Here is a 17,206-nt window from a genome sequence, read left to right as displayed (position 1 = left end):
AGGTGGCAAGAGATTGGTGAGACTGGTAACACGTGGTTTGATCTGGCATGTTTTCCGTTTGGATCAAATGACGTCTGTGTTGTTTCTGGTGCTTGCCACACCTTCTTTCCCCAGGTGTGGCTATTGTGGTCATTTAACCTTCTCTGCCCATTGTTTCGTTGTTTCTCTCACTATGCTATGGCGTTTATAGCTTCTGTTGGAGTTGTGGATAGCTGGTGTGTGGATCTCAGCTGAGTTCCTGGTGCTGCCATAGCCACTTGAAGTTAAGTGTTTTCTTTACCTTTTGTATTTTGTTTGGGTTATTTTATGTTGCATTTCCCTGTCATTTGCATTAAGGCCTGAGGGAGACTCCTGTTTGTCCTTCCTTTTGGTGGAACAGGTTGTCTCAGTCCTGACATTAGTACCAGGGTTCTATAGGGTGAGTTGAGGTGAGTTGGATTATTTTTATTTATTTTTTGACCCCTCCGGACCTGTTGTGCTGTGCATTCTGTATTGGGAATGCTGTTGTTTTCCCTTGTGGCCATCCCCATCCCGATCGACTTCTAGCAACCGTGCGTGAAAATCGCACTGCATGCGCACTTGCTTGCGGATGCTTGCGATTTTTACGCAGCCCCATTCACTTCTATGGGGCCTGCGTTGCGTGGAAGAAGCACAAAGAGGAGCATGCTGCGATACAAGTGATGCGTGAAAGTCACCGATCATGTGCACAGCCCCATAGAAGTGAATGGGTCCGGATTCAGTGCGGGTGCAATGCGTTCACCTCACGCATTGCACCCGCGCGGAAATCTCACCCGTGTGAAAGAGGCCTTACTATACAAGAACCTCCCCAGCAGCCCTTGTATGCAGTATTTTGCAGATCTGAGAGAGACAGCAGTGTTATTGCTGTGCTCTCTGCTTTCCTGTGTCATTACATTAGATAGTTAGTTAGCCTATATATATACAGGGATCTCAAGTCTCCCGGACGTTCAGGGAGTCTCCCGCTATTAGATAGCGGCTCCCTGACGCCCACATGTGAGACAATATATCCCGGAAAGGTTTACTGATAGCAGAGCAGAGAGATAAGAGAAGTGACAGGACAGAGTTTAGATTACAGGTTGAATTAACCCTTTAGGGTCAAATTGGCTTCTCAAGGAGATATACACTCACCTAAAGAATTATTAGGAACACCATACTAATACGGTGTTGGACCCCCTTTTGCCTTCAGAACTGCCTTAATTCTACGTGGCATTGATTCAACAAGGTGCTTATAGCATTCTTTAGAAATGTTGGCCCATATTGATAGGATAGCATCTTGCAGTTGATGGAGATTTGAGGGATGCACATCCAGGGCACGAAGCTCCCGTTCCACCACATCCCAAAGATGCTCTATTGGGTTGAGATCTGGTGACTGTGGGGGCCATTTTAGTACAGTGAACTCATTGTCATGTTCAAGAAACCAATTTGAAATGATTCGAGCTTTGTGACATGGTGCATTATCCTGCTGGAAGTAGCCATCAGAGGATGGATACATGTTCTCATTCTGTTTACGCCAAATTCGGACTCTACCATTTGAATGTCTCAACAGAAATCAAGACTCATCAGACCAGGCAACATTTTTCCAGTCTTCAACAGTCCAATTTTGGTGAGCTCGTGCAAATTGTAGCCTCTTTTTCCTATTTGTAGTGGAGATGAGTGGTACCCAGTGGGGTCTTCTGCTGTTGTAGCCCATCCGCCTCAAGGTTGTGCGTGTTGTGGCTTCACAAATGCTTTTCTGCATACCTCGGTTGTAACGAGCGGTTATTTCAGTCAACGTTGCTCTTCTATCAGCTTGAATCAGTCGGCCCATTCTCCTCTGACCTCTAGCATCCACAAGGCATTTTTGGCCACAGGACGCATACTGGATGTTTTTCCCTTTTCACACCATTCTTTGTAAACCCTAGAAATGGTTGTGCGTGAAAATCCCAGTAACTGAGCAGATTGTGAAATACTCAGACCGGCCCGTCTGGCACCAACAACCATATCACGCTCAAAATTGCTTAAATCACCTTTCTTTCCCATTCTGACATTCAGTTTGGAGTTCAGGAGATTGTCTTGACCAGGACCACCCCCCTAAATGCATTGAAGCAACTGCCATGTGATTGGTTGACTAGATAATTGCATTAATGAGAAATAGAACAGGTGTTCCTAATAATTCTTTAGGTGAGTGTATATGTTAAAGGCATCCCTTCTTCTGTCTCATTTAGTAGCTATAGAACTATTGAGAGGTATTTTTTTTTAATACATTTTCCCCTCCATTTTAATTATATTATTTATCCTAGTGTTAAATTCACCCCCCCTGGATGCTTGTTTTTTTCCTACAGTAGGGTAGATAATTACACACAGGGTTTTAAAGAATAAACTTCCTGACTCAGACCAAGAGCCGACTCAGCGACTCAGCAAGTGAATCGAAGCATCCGCGCATGCGCATTGTGCAACCTAAGCTTCGGTTCACTTGCTTCTTGTCAGCTCAGCGAATGAACCGAAGATTGGATTCATGAATGAACCGATTCATGTGAAAGATCCGAACTTCCCATCTCTAGTTTACTCGCAGCAAACCTTTCCGGCAACCTGTAGCAGTGTCCCCTTCTCGGCGCGTGCGCACAGTGCAAGAAGAAGCCGATGCCAGCAGTCCGCAACGGCGCATCAGGCTGAGCATGTGCTCACACGCGGGATCTCGAAGCGGGAGGAGGGGGAGGGAGGGAGAGGCGGCACTGAGGAGTAGAAGGCGGCGCTGGGCAAGAACGGCGATGCGTGCGGCCGGGCACCATGCATCCACAGACCTCCCCTGCTTGGGCACCTTAATTCAGTGATTGACAGGTTACTAAAACCTGTTTTTCCGCAGAATAAAGCCACAAATAGCTTTTATAAGGCCACCTTAGAAATCAGAATGCTACCCTGGACATGAGCATATGTTTAGCTAACAGGATTATAGGTGGTGACAGAATCCCTATAATCATATACATAAATATGATAATTTGGGGCAGGGTAATGAGCCCAGTCCTCCGCACCATAGAGCAAAGTGTGCAGATACTGCATATGTCTGGAAAATGTAATAAAAAGTTTGTGAAAGAAAAAAAAAGAAAACCTCCCTGAAATGAGAAGTGCACCTCCCTGAAATGAGTTTTTGCAGGTTGGGATGTCTGTATATATAAAAGAAAAAAAGCAGCACACATTAAAAACGGGCGCAAATCCTTTCAAGGACCTGTGACCAAGGTCCCATATACATATGTTGGAAAAAGACGGCAGCACTCCAAATTGTGATGAAAAAAAGTGGATGGTTTATTAACCCATCTGACAGCAATGTTTCAATATTGATACTTTGGAGAGAGTTCAGAGAAGAGCTACTAAACTAGTACATGGATTGCAGGATAAAACTTACCAGGAAAGGTTAAAGGACCTTAACATGTATAGCTTGGAAGAAAGACGAGACAGAGGGGATATGATAGAAACTTTTAAATACATGAAGGGAATCAACTCGGTAAAAGAGGAGAGAATATTTAAAAGAAGAAAAACTGCTACAAGAGGACATCGTTTTAAATTGGAGGGAGAAAGGTTTAAAAGTAATATCAGGAAGTATTACTTTACTGAGAGAGTAGTGGATGCATGGAATAGCCTTCCTGCAGAAGTGGCAGCTGCAAATACAGTGGAGGAGTTTAAGCATGCATGGGATAGGCATAAGGCCATCCTTCATATAAGATAGGGCCAGGGGCTATCTATAGTATTCAGTATATTGGGCAGACTAGATGGGCCGAATGGTTGTTATCTGCCGACACATTCTATGAGTTAGGACACTAGGTATTCTGGCGTATGAACTCACCTACCTCTGGGCTCTGTTCATACTGGTAGATAGTCAGGACTTTAATTAGGGTTTTACTAGGAGGTGTCCATCTCCTTTTCCTAGTTTACAGGTCTTATTCCTTAACTGGTTTACCTCCTATGTTCGGTGTGGTGTTTCCCTCCCACACCTGAACGTGACACCAGAAGGGAGGGGCAGCAGTTCTAGAGAGTTATAGTCTAGTCTAGACAGTGAAGGGTAAGCCTGCGCACGGTCACAGCCATACGTGCCTATAACAGCCAGTGCAGGCTAAGCTATGCTTGTCATGGATGCAGACGTATGGAAGCAGTAGCAACCAGAGGAAAGTGTTCTTCGGTTGCCAGAAGATATAGCAGCCAGAGGAAATTGCTCTTCGGCTGGAGCAGGAGCCACAAAAAGGAAGTAGCTTGTAGAGCACTTTGACTCCTTGCTAATTTACTTACTATTCTTCATCCCCTAACTCAACTATTCCACTTCATTTGCTTTGGAGCCTAAGCCTGGGGTTCCGCTGTATCTAGGTAGGAGCACCGTGACACATATAGGCCGCACCACACCACTCACCACAGCATTCCACTAAACCTGGGACGCGGCACGTTGCAGATCCCCAAAAGCCAGATCCGGCCCCTTTGACTTAGGCTACTTTCACACTAGTGTCAGGACGGATCCGACAGGCTGGTCACCCTGTCAGATCCGTCCTGCCACTATTTCGCCGTGCCGCCGTACTGCCGCTCCTTCCCCATCGCCGTGCCGCCGGACTAAAAAGTCGGACATGCAGTACTTTTAGTCCGGCGGCCTTTCGGCGTGCACTGCCGCGCTGCGCCAGAACTCCGCCCCCGTTCCTATTACAGTCAATGGGGACGGAGCAGCAGTCCGGCGGCACGGTGAAATAACGGCAGGACGGATCAGTCAGGGTGAACAGCCTGTCGGATCCGTCCTGCCGCTAGTGTGAAAGTACCCTTACATGGTTTCTGGTGCGTATCCAGCTTGCTTAGTTTCCCATGCTGGACACAAAATTGCCGGTCACAGAACGCAATAAACTGGAATGAAATGCATTCTGATGCACTCCGTTCCGGTTTGTTCAGTTTTGTCCCTATTGACAATGAATGGGGACAAAACGGAAGCATTTTACTCCGGTTTTGAGACCCTGTGCCAGATCTCAAACCCTGAAAAGAAAATGCACATGTGAAAGTAGTCTAAACTGTGGACAATAGAACAAGAAAAGGACTTGGGAATTCTGCTAACAAGTAAAGTAAGCAGCAGTACTCAATGTCAGCCAGCAGCTTCAAAAGCAAATATGGTATTGAAATGTGTCAGGAGTAGAAGGCTTTGATGTCCTTCTTTGTCTCCCTATTCTGTCTGTCCTTCTGTTCCCCCTTTTTTTCCCTTTCTTTCATCCATTATCAAGATAAATAATTTTCATGCTTAACATTGTTTCTTATTGGATATCAATGTGACCATTGCACAACAATGATGCGATCTGCATATGTTTATTTCCTTTATGGTATGTTTGGTAATTGTTTTAATAAAAAGATGTTCATGAAAATGCCCGTTAGCGATTATCGGCAGAACAATCGGCCAGTGTAATACAGCCCTTAGAGGTGATCTCATTCACATGTGTAAATACATGTGTGGTCAGTATACAGAACTAGCACGATTTGTTCCAAGGACTTTGCAAAGGACCAAAGATCAGTGGTTAATTACAGATTCGTTTTTTGGAGTATTTAAACTATGGAAAAATCATGCCCCAAGAGGTAATGATGGCAGATACTACAACGTCAGCGTTCAAAAAGGGCTAGACACTATCTAATAATAAATTACATTGGTGGTTATGATGAATCTAACAATTAATGCCAATTCATTGAAAAAGTTTGAACTTGATTGACCTGCGTTTATTTCCTATGTAACGGACCATTAGGGGGAGCAATTAAGCCATTTATATCACATAATAGCAGTGGTGGCTTGAATATCATTGGCAAATAAAGTATTTCCTAGGAAATGCTAAAAGTTCATTCCAATGTTAACATACATGCATTTACAGCTTGGCACACGTCCAAATGTACTGAAGGTTTCAGACACACAGGATTTTCATATAGATACAGTGGATATAAAAAGTCTACACATCCCTGTAAAATGTCAGGTTTCTGTGATGTAAAAAAATGAAACAAAGATAAATCATTTCAGAACTTTTTCCACCTTTAGGCTACATTCACACGTCAGTATTTTTCTATAATCCGATTTTCTGTCCGTTTTTTGCGGATCCGTTGTTCCTGAAAATGTTTCCGTATGTCATCCGTATGTCATCCGTTTTTTGCGGATCCGCAAAAAACGGAAACATGTATAAATTTCAATAAGCAAATAAAGTTGTTTGGATTTCTTTAAAAAAAAAAAAAAAAAAAAAATTTAAATGTAATTTCCAGGAACGGATTCCGTATAAAACGGATGACATACGGAATGACATCCGTATGTCATCCGTTTTTTGCGGATCCATTGACTTTGTATTGTACCAGGATCCGATTTTTCAGGAAAAGAATAGGACATGTTTTATATTTAAACGGACATGCGGAACGGAACAACGGAAACGGACAGCACACATTGTGCTGTCCGATTTTTTCCAGGACCCATTGAAAATGAATGGGTCCAGATCTGGTCCTGATCTGTTCCTGAAAAAACGGAACAGATCAGGAAAGAAAAAACGGACGTGTGAATGGACCCTAAATGTGACCTATAAACTGTCCCACTCAATTGAAAAACAAACTGAAATCTTTTAGGTAGAGGGAAGAAAGATATAAAATCATATGGTTGCATAAGCGGGCACACCCTTAAACTAATACTTTGTTGAAGCACCTTTTGATTTTATTACAGCACTCAGTCTTTTTGGGTATGAGTCTATCAGCATGGCACATTTTGACTTGGCAAGATTTGTCCACTCTTCTTTGCAAAAACACTCCAAATCTGTCAGATTGCGAGGGCATCTCCTGGGCACAGCCCTCTTCAGATCACCCCACAGATTTTCAATCGGATTCAGGTCTGGGCTCTGGCTGGGCCATTCCAAAGCTTTAATCTTCTTCTGGTGAAGCCATTCCTTTGTTGATTTGGATGTATGCTTTGGGTCGCTGTCATGCTGAAAGATGAAGTTCCTCTTCATGTTCAGCTTTCTAGCAGAAGCCTGAAGGTTTTGTGCCAATATTAACTGGTATTTGGAATTGTTCATAATTCCCTCTAGCTTAACTAAGGCCCCAGTTGCAGCTGAAGAAAAACAGCCCCTTGGCATGATGCTGCCACCACCATGCTTCACTGTGGGTATGGTGTTCTTTTGGTGATGTGCAGTGTTGTTTTTGTGCCAAACATATCTTTTGGAATTATGGCCAAAAAGTTCAACCTTGGTTTCATCAGACCATAACACCTTTTCCCACATGCTTTTGGGAGACTTCACATGTGTTTTTGCAAAATGTAGCCTGGCTTGGATGTTTTTCTTTGTAAGAAAAGGCTTTCGTCTTACCACTCTACCCCATAGTCCAGACATATGAAGAATACAGGAGATTGTTGTCACATGTACCACACAGCCAGTACTTGCCAGATATTCCTGCAGCTCCTTGAATGTTGCTGTAGGCCTCTTGGTCGCCTCCCAGACCAGTTTTCTTCTCGTCTTTTCATGAATTTTGGAGGGACGTCCAGTTCTTGGTAATGTCACTGTTGTGCCATATTTTCTCCACTTGATGATGACGGTCTTCACTGTGTTCCATGATATATCTAATGCCTTGGAAATTATTTTGTACCCTTCTCCTGACTGATACATTTTTTTAACAATGAGATCCCTCTGATGCTTCGGAAGCTCTCTGTGGACCATGGCTTTTGCTGTGGGATGCGACTAAGAACATTTCAGGAAAGACCAACTAGAGCAGCTGAACTTTATTTGGGGTTAATCAGAGGCACTTTAAATGATGGCAGGTGTATGCTGACTCCTATGTAACAGGATTTTGAATGTGATTGCTTAATTCTGAACACAGCTACATCCCCAGTTATAGGGTGTGCACACTTATGCAACCACATTATTTTAGTTTTTTTGTTTTCTTCCCTCCACCTAAAAGATTTCAGTTTGTTTTTCAATTGAGTGGTACAGTTTATAGGTCACATTAAAGGTGGAAAAAGTTCTGAAATGATTTATCTTTGGCCTCATGCACACGACCGTATTTTTTTGCGGTCCGCAAAACGGGGTTCCGTTTTCCCGTGATCCGTGACCGTTTTTTCGTCCGTGGGTCTTCCTTGATTTTTGGAGGATCCACGGACATGAAAAAAAAGTCGTTTTGGTGTCCGCCTGGCCGTGCGGAGCCAAACGGATCCGTCCTGAATTACAATGCAAGTCAATGGGGACGGATCCGTTTGACGTTGACACAATATGGTGCCATTTCAAACGGATCCGTCCCCATTGACTTTCAATGTAAAGTCTGGAGTCCCTTTTATACCATCAGATCGGAGTTTTCTCCAATCCGATGGTATATTTTAACTTGAAGCGTCCCCATCACCATGGGAACGCCTCTATGTTAGAATATACTGTCGGATATGAGTGAGATCGTGAAACCTCATTTCCGACAGTATATTCTAACACAGAGGCGTTCCCATGGTGATGGGGACGCTTCTAGTTAGAATATACTACAAACTGTGTACATGACTGCCCCCTGCTGCCTAGCAGCATCCGATCTCTTACAGGGGGCCGTGATCAGCATAATTAACCCCTTAGGTGCCGCACCTGAAGGGGTTAATTGTACTATCATATCCCCCTGTAAGAGATCAGGGCTGCCAGGCAGCAGGGGGCAGACCCCCCCCTCCCCAGTTTGAATATCATTGGTGGCCAGTGCGGCCCCCCCCCCCTCCTCCCTCTATTGTAATAATTCGTTGGTGGCACAGTGTGCCCCCCCCCTTCCTCCCTCTATTGTAATAAATCGTTGGTGGCACAGTGTGCGCCCCCCATTGGCCCCCCCTCCCTCTATAGCATTAACAACATTGGTGGCTAGTGTGCGGCCTCCCCTCCCATCTCCCCCCCCCCGATCATTGGTGGCAGCGGGTTACTAGCAATAGTACAATAGTAAAGATTCATACTTACCTGGGAGCTGCGAGGTTCGTGTCCGGCCGGGAGCTCCTCCTACTAGTAAATGACAGTTCATTTAGCAATGCGCCGCACAGACCTGTCACTTACCAGTAGGTGGAGCTCCCGGCCGGACACTAACATCGCAGCAGCAGCCTGGAGCAGGTAAGTATGAATCTTCTACTATTGTACTATTGCTAAGTAACCATGGCAACCAGGACTGTAGTAGCGTCCCGGTTGCCATGGTTACCGATCGGAGCCCCAGCGATTAAACTGGGACTCCGATCGGAACTCCGCTGCCACCAATGATGGGGGGGGGGGGAGAGATGGGAGGCCGCACACTGGCCACCAATGTTGTTAATGCTATAGAGGGAGGGGGGGCCGATGGGGGGCGCACACTGTGCCACCAACGAATTATTACAATAGCGGGAGGGAGGGGGGGGGCGCACACTGTGCCACCAACGATTTATTACAATAGAGGGAGGGGGGGGGGCCGCACTGGCCACCAATGATATTCAAACTGGGGAGGGGGGGGGGAGGGTCTGGCCCCTGCTGCCTGGCAGCCCTGATCTCTTACAGGGGGCCGTGATCAGCACAATTAACCCCTTCAGGTGCCGCACCTGAAGGGGTTAATTGTGCTGATCACGGCCCCCTGTAAGAGGTCGGGTGCTGCCAGGCAGCAGGGGGCAGTCTTGTACACAGTTTGTAGTGTATTCTAACTAGAAGCGTCCCCATCACCATGGGAACGCTTCTGTGTTAGAATATACTGTCGGTTCTGAGTTTTCACGAAGTGAAAACTCAGCTTTGAAAAAGCTTTTATGCAGACGGATCTTCGGATCCGTCTGTATAAAAACTAACCTACGGCCACGGATCACGGACACGGATGCCAATCTTGTGTGCATCCGTGTTCTTTCACGGACCCATTGACTTGAATGGGTCCGTGAACCGTTGGCCGTGAAAAAAATAGGACAGGTCATATTTTTTTCACGGCCAGGAAACACGGCTCACGGATGCGGCTGCCAAACGGTGCATTTTCCGTTTTTTCCACGGACCCATTGAAAGTCAATGGGTCCGCGAAAAAAAACGGAAAACGGCACAACGGCCACGGATGCACACAACGGTCGTGTGCATGAGGCCTTTGTCTCATTTTTTTACATCACAGAAACCTGACATTTTAACAGGGGTGTGTAGACTTTTTATATCCACTGTATATGTACTAGCTGAAGCACCCGACTTCGCTCTGGTATATTTAATCTATTTCATTTAATGTTTGTGTGTGTCGTTAAAAGATATCAACACTATCCACTATAAGGCCTCTTTCACACGGGCGTTGCGGGAAAATGTGCGGGTGCGTTGCGGGAACACCCGCAATTTTTCCGCGCGAGTGCAAAACATTGTAATGCGTTTTGCACTCGCATGAGAAAAATCGCGCATGTTTGGTACCCAAACCCGAACTTCTTCACAGAGGTTCGGGCTTGGGATCGGTGTTCTGTAGATTGTATTATTTTCCCTTATAACATGGTTATAAGGGAAAATAATAGCATTCTGAATACAGAATGCATAGTAAAATAGCGCTGGAGGGGTTAAAAAAAAATAAAAAATTTTTAACTCACCTTAGTCCACTTGATCGCGGCCCGGCATCTCCTTCTGTCTCCTTTGTTGAATAGGACCTGTGGTGAGCATTAATTACAGGAACAGGACCTTTGATGACGTCACTCCGGTCATCACATGATCCATCACCATGGTAAAAGATCATGTGACGTACCATGTGATGACTGGAGTGACATCATCAAAGGTCCTGTTCCTGTATTTAATGCTCACCACAGGTCCTATTCAACAAAGGAGACAGAAGGAGATGCCGGGCCGCGATCAAGTGGACTAAGGTGAGTTAAATTATTATTATTTTTTTTAACCCCTCCAGCGCTGTTTTACTATGCATTCTGTATTCAGAATGCTATTATTTTCCCTTATAACCATGTTATAAGGGAAAATAATAATGATCGGGTCTCCATCCCGATCGTCTCCTAGCAACCGTGCGTGAAAATCGCACTGCATCCGCACTTGCTTGCGGATGCTTGCGATTTTCACGCAATCCCATTCACTTCTATGGGGACTGCGTTGCGTGAAAAACGCAGAATATAGAGCATGCTGCGATTTTCACGCAACGCACAAGTATTGCGTGAAAATCACCGCTCATGTGAACAGCCCCATAGAAATGAATGGGTCGGTATTCAGTGCGGGTGCAATGCGTTCACCTCACGCATCGCATCCGCGCGGAATACTCGCCCGTGTGAAAGGGGCCTAACAGTGACATCTACAGCACCCTGCGCCCAAAACAGTGACCTCCACAGCCCCCCACCCCTTAACACTGACCCCCACAGTGCCCTGTCCCTTAAAATTGGACCTCCACAGCAGCCCACCCCTTAACTTTGACCTTTACAGCAGCCTTCTCCTTTACGAGTGACTTTCACAACATACCACCCCCTTGACAATGACCTCCAAAGGGGCCCGCCCCCTTAACAGTGTCCTTTACTGGATCGGGGGCGTGTCCTTTTGAACAACTCACTCTAAGACAGCAGCACTGCATTGTCTGAGTGTAAGCTGCAAGGAGAAAGTCACCCTCCCTCCCACCCCTGCTGCTGACAGAAGTCGATTTTTACCTTCATTTTTTCAATCCCCGTCGGCTCAGGAGTAGGAGGGTGTGGCCTAACCAGTTCTGGGCGTGGCTTAGCAGGACCTAGAAGTTGATTTTTAACTTCATTTTTTCAATCTGTTGGCTGCGGAGTGGGAGGGGGCGTGGCATAACCGATTCGGGGGCGTGTCCTTTTGAACAGCTCACTCTAAGACAGCAGCACTGTGCTGTCAGAGTGTAAGCTGCAGGGCGAAAGTCACCCTCCCTCCCACCCTTGCAGCAGAAGGAGGAGGAGGGCAACAACCCAGCAGCAGGACCGCTACTTCCGCCTTTGTGCAAGGAGGAACAGGAGGAGCACTGCCAGAGCCCTGCAAAATGACCTCCATCAGGCCACAAATGTGCATGTGTCTGCAAAAAGATGCATGTGTCTGCATGTGTCAGAAACAGACTCCATGAGGGTGATATGAGGGCCCGACGTCCACAGGTGGGGGTTGGGCTTACAGCCCAACACCGTGCAGGACGTTTGGCATTTGCCAGAGAACACCAAGATTGGCAAATTTGCCACTGGCGCCCTGTGCTCTTCACAGATGAAAGCAGGTTCACACTGAGCACATGTGACAGACGTGACAGAGTCTGGAGACGCCGTGGAGAACGTTCTGCTGCCTGCAACATCCTCCAGCATGACCTGTTTGGCATTGGGTCAGTAATGGTGTGGGGTGGCATTTCTTTGGAGGGCCGCACAGACCTCCATGTGCTCACCAGAGGTAGCCTGACTGCCATTAGGTACCGAGATGAGATCCTCAGACCCCTTGTGAGACCATAGGCTGGTGCGGTTGTCCCTGGGTTCCTCCTAATGCAAGACAATGCTAGACCTCATGTGGCTGGAGTGTGTCAGCAGTTCCTGCAAGACGAAGGCATTGATGCTATGGACTGGCCCGCCCGTTCCCCAGACCTGAATCCAATTGAGCACATCTGGGACATCATGTCTCGCTCTATCCACCAACGTCACGTTGCACCACAGACTGTCCAGGAGTTGGCAGATGCTTTAGTCCAGGTCTGGGAGGAGATCCCTCAGGAGACCGTCCGCCACCTCATCAGGAGCATGCACAGGCGTTGTAGGGAGGTCATACAGGCACGTGGAGGCCACACACACTACTGAGCCTCATTTTGACTGGTTTTAAGGACATTACATCAAAGTTGGATCAGGCTGTAGTGTGTTTTTCCACTTTAATTTTGAGTGTGACTCCAAATCCAGACCTCCATGGGTTGAAAAATTTGATTTCCATTTTTTTATTTTTGCGTGATTTTGTTGTCAGCACATTCAACTATGAAAAGAACAAAGTATTTCAGAAGAATATTTAATTAACTCAGATCTAGGATGTGTTATTTTTGTGTTCCCTTTATTTTTTTGAGCAGTGTATATAAGAGATATTGTAAGAGATTGCTGTCTCTCAGGGGGTCGCAATCACAGACTTCTCCTCTGACAACGGGGTTCAAGTCCAAAATGTGCTTTATTTTGGCACTTCAGCATCATCACACACATAGACATAGAAAATAAACACCTGCCTGTCTGGGCTCTACCTAATACACGTGTTGTCTCTACCTCACCTATAAAGCACCGTTCACACATGGGATTAGATCCGGCTTCCTCAGCCATATATGGTCCAGCAGCCTCCAGGCTGTGACCACACCAGTACCCTTGGGCCTCTTGCACACGACCGTATGCCTTCCGAGACATATGGTCCGTGAGCGGGCCATATGTCCCGGAGCGGTATTGATTGTGCGCACGGGAGTACACAGCTGTGCAGGTCCGGCCGCCTGCGGGGCTATTGTCCCGCACTCATATTATCATTTAAGTGCAGAACAATAGCCCCGTGGGCGGCCCGACATGCACAGCACCATTGTAATCTATGATGCTGTGTACTCCCGTGCGTATGATCAATGCCGCCCCGGGACATATGGCCCGCTCACGGACCGTATGTCTCGGAGGGCATATGGTCGTGTGCAAGAGGCCTTGGGGGGAGATGGTCCAGAAGTCCTCCTGACTCTGACCGTGCGACCCACCGCTTGGCCCACAAACTTCAGGCTTTACAAAGCCTCGTGGCCCTCCTGGCTGAGACCACACAGAGCCTCTCAGGCTTCCTTAGCCTGTCTTCCTCCAAGTCATACTTAGAGGGTTGTTTTATCCCTCCTTGATTACAGCAGCAGGCCTCACCTCCGGCAAAAGACAATACATGTAGTGGAAGGGTGTAGACTGGCAGATCCCACTACCAAACCTCTCCCCCAGTCCACATGAAATCCAGCCCAGAACAACACCTAGACAAAATTGTCTCAGTAAACTACACTTTGCTGAAACCATTGTAGCTTTCTGGATTTCAGTTATCTCACCCAGCTGAGGTATCTGGGTGGGATATACACGCCTCCCAGCACTTTTGCTGTACATATCACCACAATGTATAGATTAATTTTGTTGAGCCATACGCTTACTTTCAAACTTGCACATTGCTGGACAAAAAACAAACAAAGACTAAGCACATCCAAAATTGACACATGCAACAAACCTTATAAATAGACACACACATAAAACAACCACAAACACACAAAAATACAAGTACAACACAAAGACACGCAAAACAGGCAAGTTATGCACATGCACAAAGTATTAGATCACACACACAATTCACATACAAACTCACATTCAACAAACACAGCCTCAACATAATACAATAGATACATGCACATTGCGACGCCGCAAACCTATATGTCATACACATCGCATAAAAAACATACAAGAATCATCACAATTTGGACAGTGTTATAAGGGTATAACCACACGGTCAGGTTTCTGGATGCAGTTTTGGAAGCTAAAACCAGGAGTAAATTCAAAACAAGAGGAGAAGTCTTATTTGTCCTTTATACCTTTTCTCTTTTTATAATCCACTCCAGATTTTTGTCTCCAAAACTGCATTCAGAAACCTGACTATGTTGCCTTTCCCTAATAATAAGGGTGGTTTCACACATAGTTTTTTGGGGGCATTTGTGTAGTTATTGGAGTGTTTATGGCATTTTACTGCTTTTATTATTTTATTCATTTTTCATGCCAGATGTGCTTTATGAAGCACACTACAGACAAAGCATTTTTATGGGACATTTCATGTTGTGGTAGAGCATCTTTAACCTTTTTTTTGTTTTTCTAATGGAATAAATGCATGGTTTTTAAGTGTTCCAAGAAAAAAACCCCATTAATAATAAGGAGGACTAAATAAATTATTTGCAAAATATACATTTTTATTTGCTGTTGTCTGATGCTAGGTGCTGGCTGTTAGCTCAGAATGATTAGAAAACCCATCTGTGAGCCGGAGTGGAGAGCTGCTCTGTAAGGCCCCTTTCACACGGGCGAGTATTCCGCGCGGATACGATGCGTGAGGGGAACGCATTGCACCCACACTGAATCCTGACCCATTCATTTCTATGGGGCTGTTCACATGAGCGGTGATTTTCACGCATCACTTGTGCGTTGCATGAAAATCGCAACATGCTCTATATTCTGCGTTTTTCACGCAACGCAGCCCCATAAAAGTGAATGGGGTTGCGTGAAAATCGCAAGCATCCGCAAGCAAGTGCGGATGCAGTGCGATTTTCACGCACGGTTGCTAGGAGACGATCGGGATGGAGACCCGATCATTATTATTTTCCCTTATAACATGGCTATAAGGAAAAATAATAGCATTCTGAATACAGAATGCATAGTACAATAGCGCTGGAGGGGTTAAATTTTTTTTAACTCACCTTAATCCACTTGTTGGCGCTGCCGGCATCTCGTCTGTCTCCTTCTTTGCTGAACAGGACCTGTGGTGAGCATTCATTCCAGGACCTGTGGTGACGTCACTCCGGTCATCACATAATCCATCACATGATCTTTTACCATGGTGATGGGTCATGTGATGGATCATGTGATGACCGGAGTGACGTCACCACAGGTCCTGGAATGAATGCTCACCACAGGTCCTGTTCAGCAAAGAAGGAGACAGACGAGATGCCGGCAGCGCCAGCAAGTGGATTAAGGTGAGTTAAACTATTTTTTCGTTTTTTTTAACCCCTCCAGCGCTATTTTACTATGCATTCTGTATTCAGAATGCTATTATTTTCCCTTATAACCATGTTATAAGGGAAAATAATACAATCTACAGAACACCGATCCCAAGCCCGAACTTCTGTGAAGAAGTTTGGGTTTGGGTACCAAACATGCGCGATTTTTCTCACGCGAGTGCAAAATGCATTACACGCGCGGAAAAACTGAGGGTGTTCCCGTAACGCACCCGCACACTTTCCCGCAACGCCCGTCTGAAAGAGGCCTAAGAGGGGCCTCCATTCAGGGCCGGTGCAAGGATTTTTGCCAACACAAGCAAAGCTACATTTTGGCGCCCCCTTCCCCCCCACCTCGCAGCTCACCTCAACCTGGTCCCGTCTGCAGCAGCTGGCTTCTCCTCTGTGTGTTCCTGGTATCTTCTCTCTGCTTCAGACAATCGCTGGTTTGAGGACCGTATTTTTCGCCCTCTAAGACGCATCTAGGTTTTAGAGGAGGATAATAAGAAAAAAATTTCCATTACACCTCAGGTCAGACCAGCAATCAGACCCCCAATGTTAATCAGACCTCAGCTCACAGCCCCAATCAGACCCCCAATGTTAATCAGACCTCAGATCAGACCCCCATGTCAGACATCAGCCCCCATCCATTAGCCCCCCCATGTCAGCCACCATGCCCCCATGTCAGCCATTAGCCCCCCCATGTCAGCCATCAGCCCCCATCCATCAGCCCCCATGTAAGCCATCATGCCTCCATGTAAGCCATCATGCCCCTATGTAAGCCATCATGCCCCCATGTCAGCCATCATGCCCCCATGTCAGCCATCAGCCCCCCATGTCACATTTCTCTCCCTCCATGTCAAATCACCCCCCTATGTCACATCAGCCCTCCATGTCACATTTCTCCCCCTCCATGTCACATTTCTCCCCCTCAAGGCCTCAATGTCACATTTTTCCCCCCTCCATGTCAAATCGCCTATGTCACATCAGCCCTCCATGTCACATTTCTCCCCCTCCATCCATGTCACATTTCTCCCCCTCCATCCATGGCCCATTTCTCCCCCTCCAAACCATGTCACATCATGATAACATAATTACCCCCTATTGTGTCACATTTCAGCCCCCCCCATGGCACATCACCCCCCAGGGTGCGCCCTCCCCCAGGGTGCGCCCTAAGGCAGCTGCTTGGTCTGCCTTATGGTAGCACCGTCCTTGCCTCCATTGTAGAGTACTTGCTCCTGGTCACCAAAGACCAGATCAAGGTGGTCACCTGATAGCTGGACACTGAGGGAATATCTTATTACTGGGCATGGACTACCACAGCAACAGATGCAAGGTGGAATCTCAAAGTCTCCTGCACCTATTGAAGTTTTGGTAGGTCATTGTGGGAAAGATGCTACTAGATGAGCCTTCTTTCAGCATATTAGCTTCCAACTTTTTGTACATACAAAGAGGGTTATTTATGGTTCATTCCATGAAAGATCTATTTTCCTGCATATCTATACACTTCAATAGTTTTCTCTTACAAAATAGTGCAAAAATGATATGGATATACACTCACCTAAAGAATTAT

At 46.2% G+C, this 17,206-nt stretch overlaps 1 long non-coding RNA gene across 1 annotated transcript; it reads right to left on the bottom strand.

Moving 5' to 3' along the window:
- Positions 1-413: 413 nt before the first annotated feature.
- On the bottom strand, positions 414-15,761 carry LOC120996408. The gene is made up of 3 exons (XR_005777773.1): positions 15,729-15,761; positions 14,467-14,473; positions 414-513 (listed from the first exon to the last, which is right to left on the bottom strand). It is a non-coding gene; the product is annotated as an uncharacterized LOC120996408 (long non-coding RNA).
- Between the last annotated feature and the right edge of the window lie 1,445 nt (positions 15,762-17,206).

This window comes from Bufo bufo, chromosome 1, assembly GCF_905171765.1.
Source record: "Bufo bufo chromosome 1, aBufBuf1.1, whole genome shotgun sequence".
NCBI classification, from domain to species: Eukaryota; Metazoa; Chordata; class Amphibia; order Anura; family Bufonidae; genus Bufo; species Bufo bufo.
The sequence above is the reverse complement of the archived record's forward strand: the minus strand, read 5'-3'. Positions and strand labels throughout refer to the sequence as shown.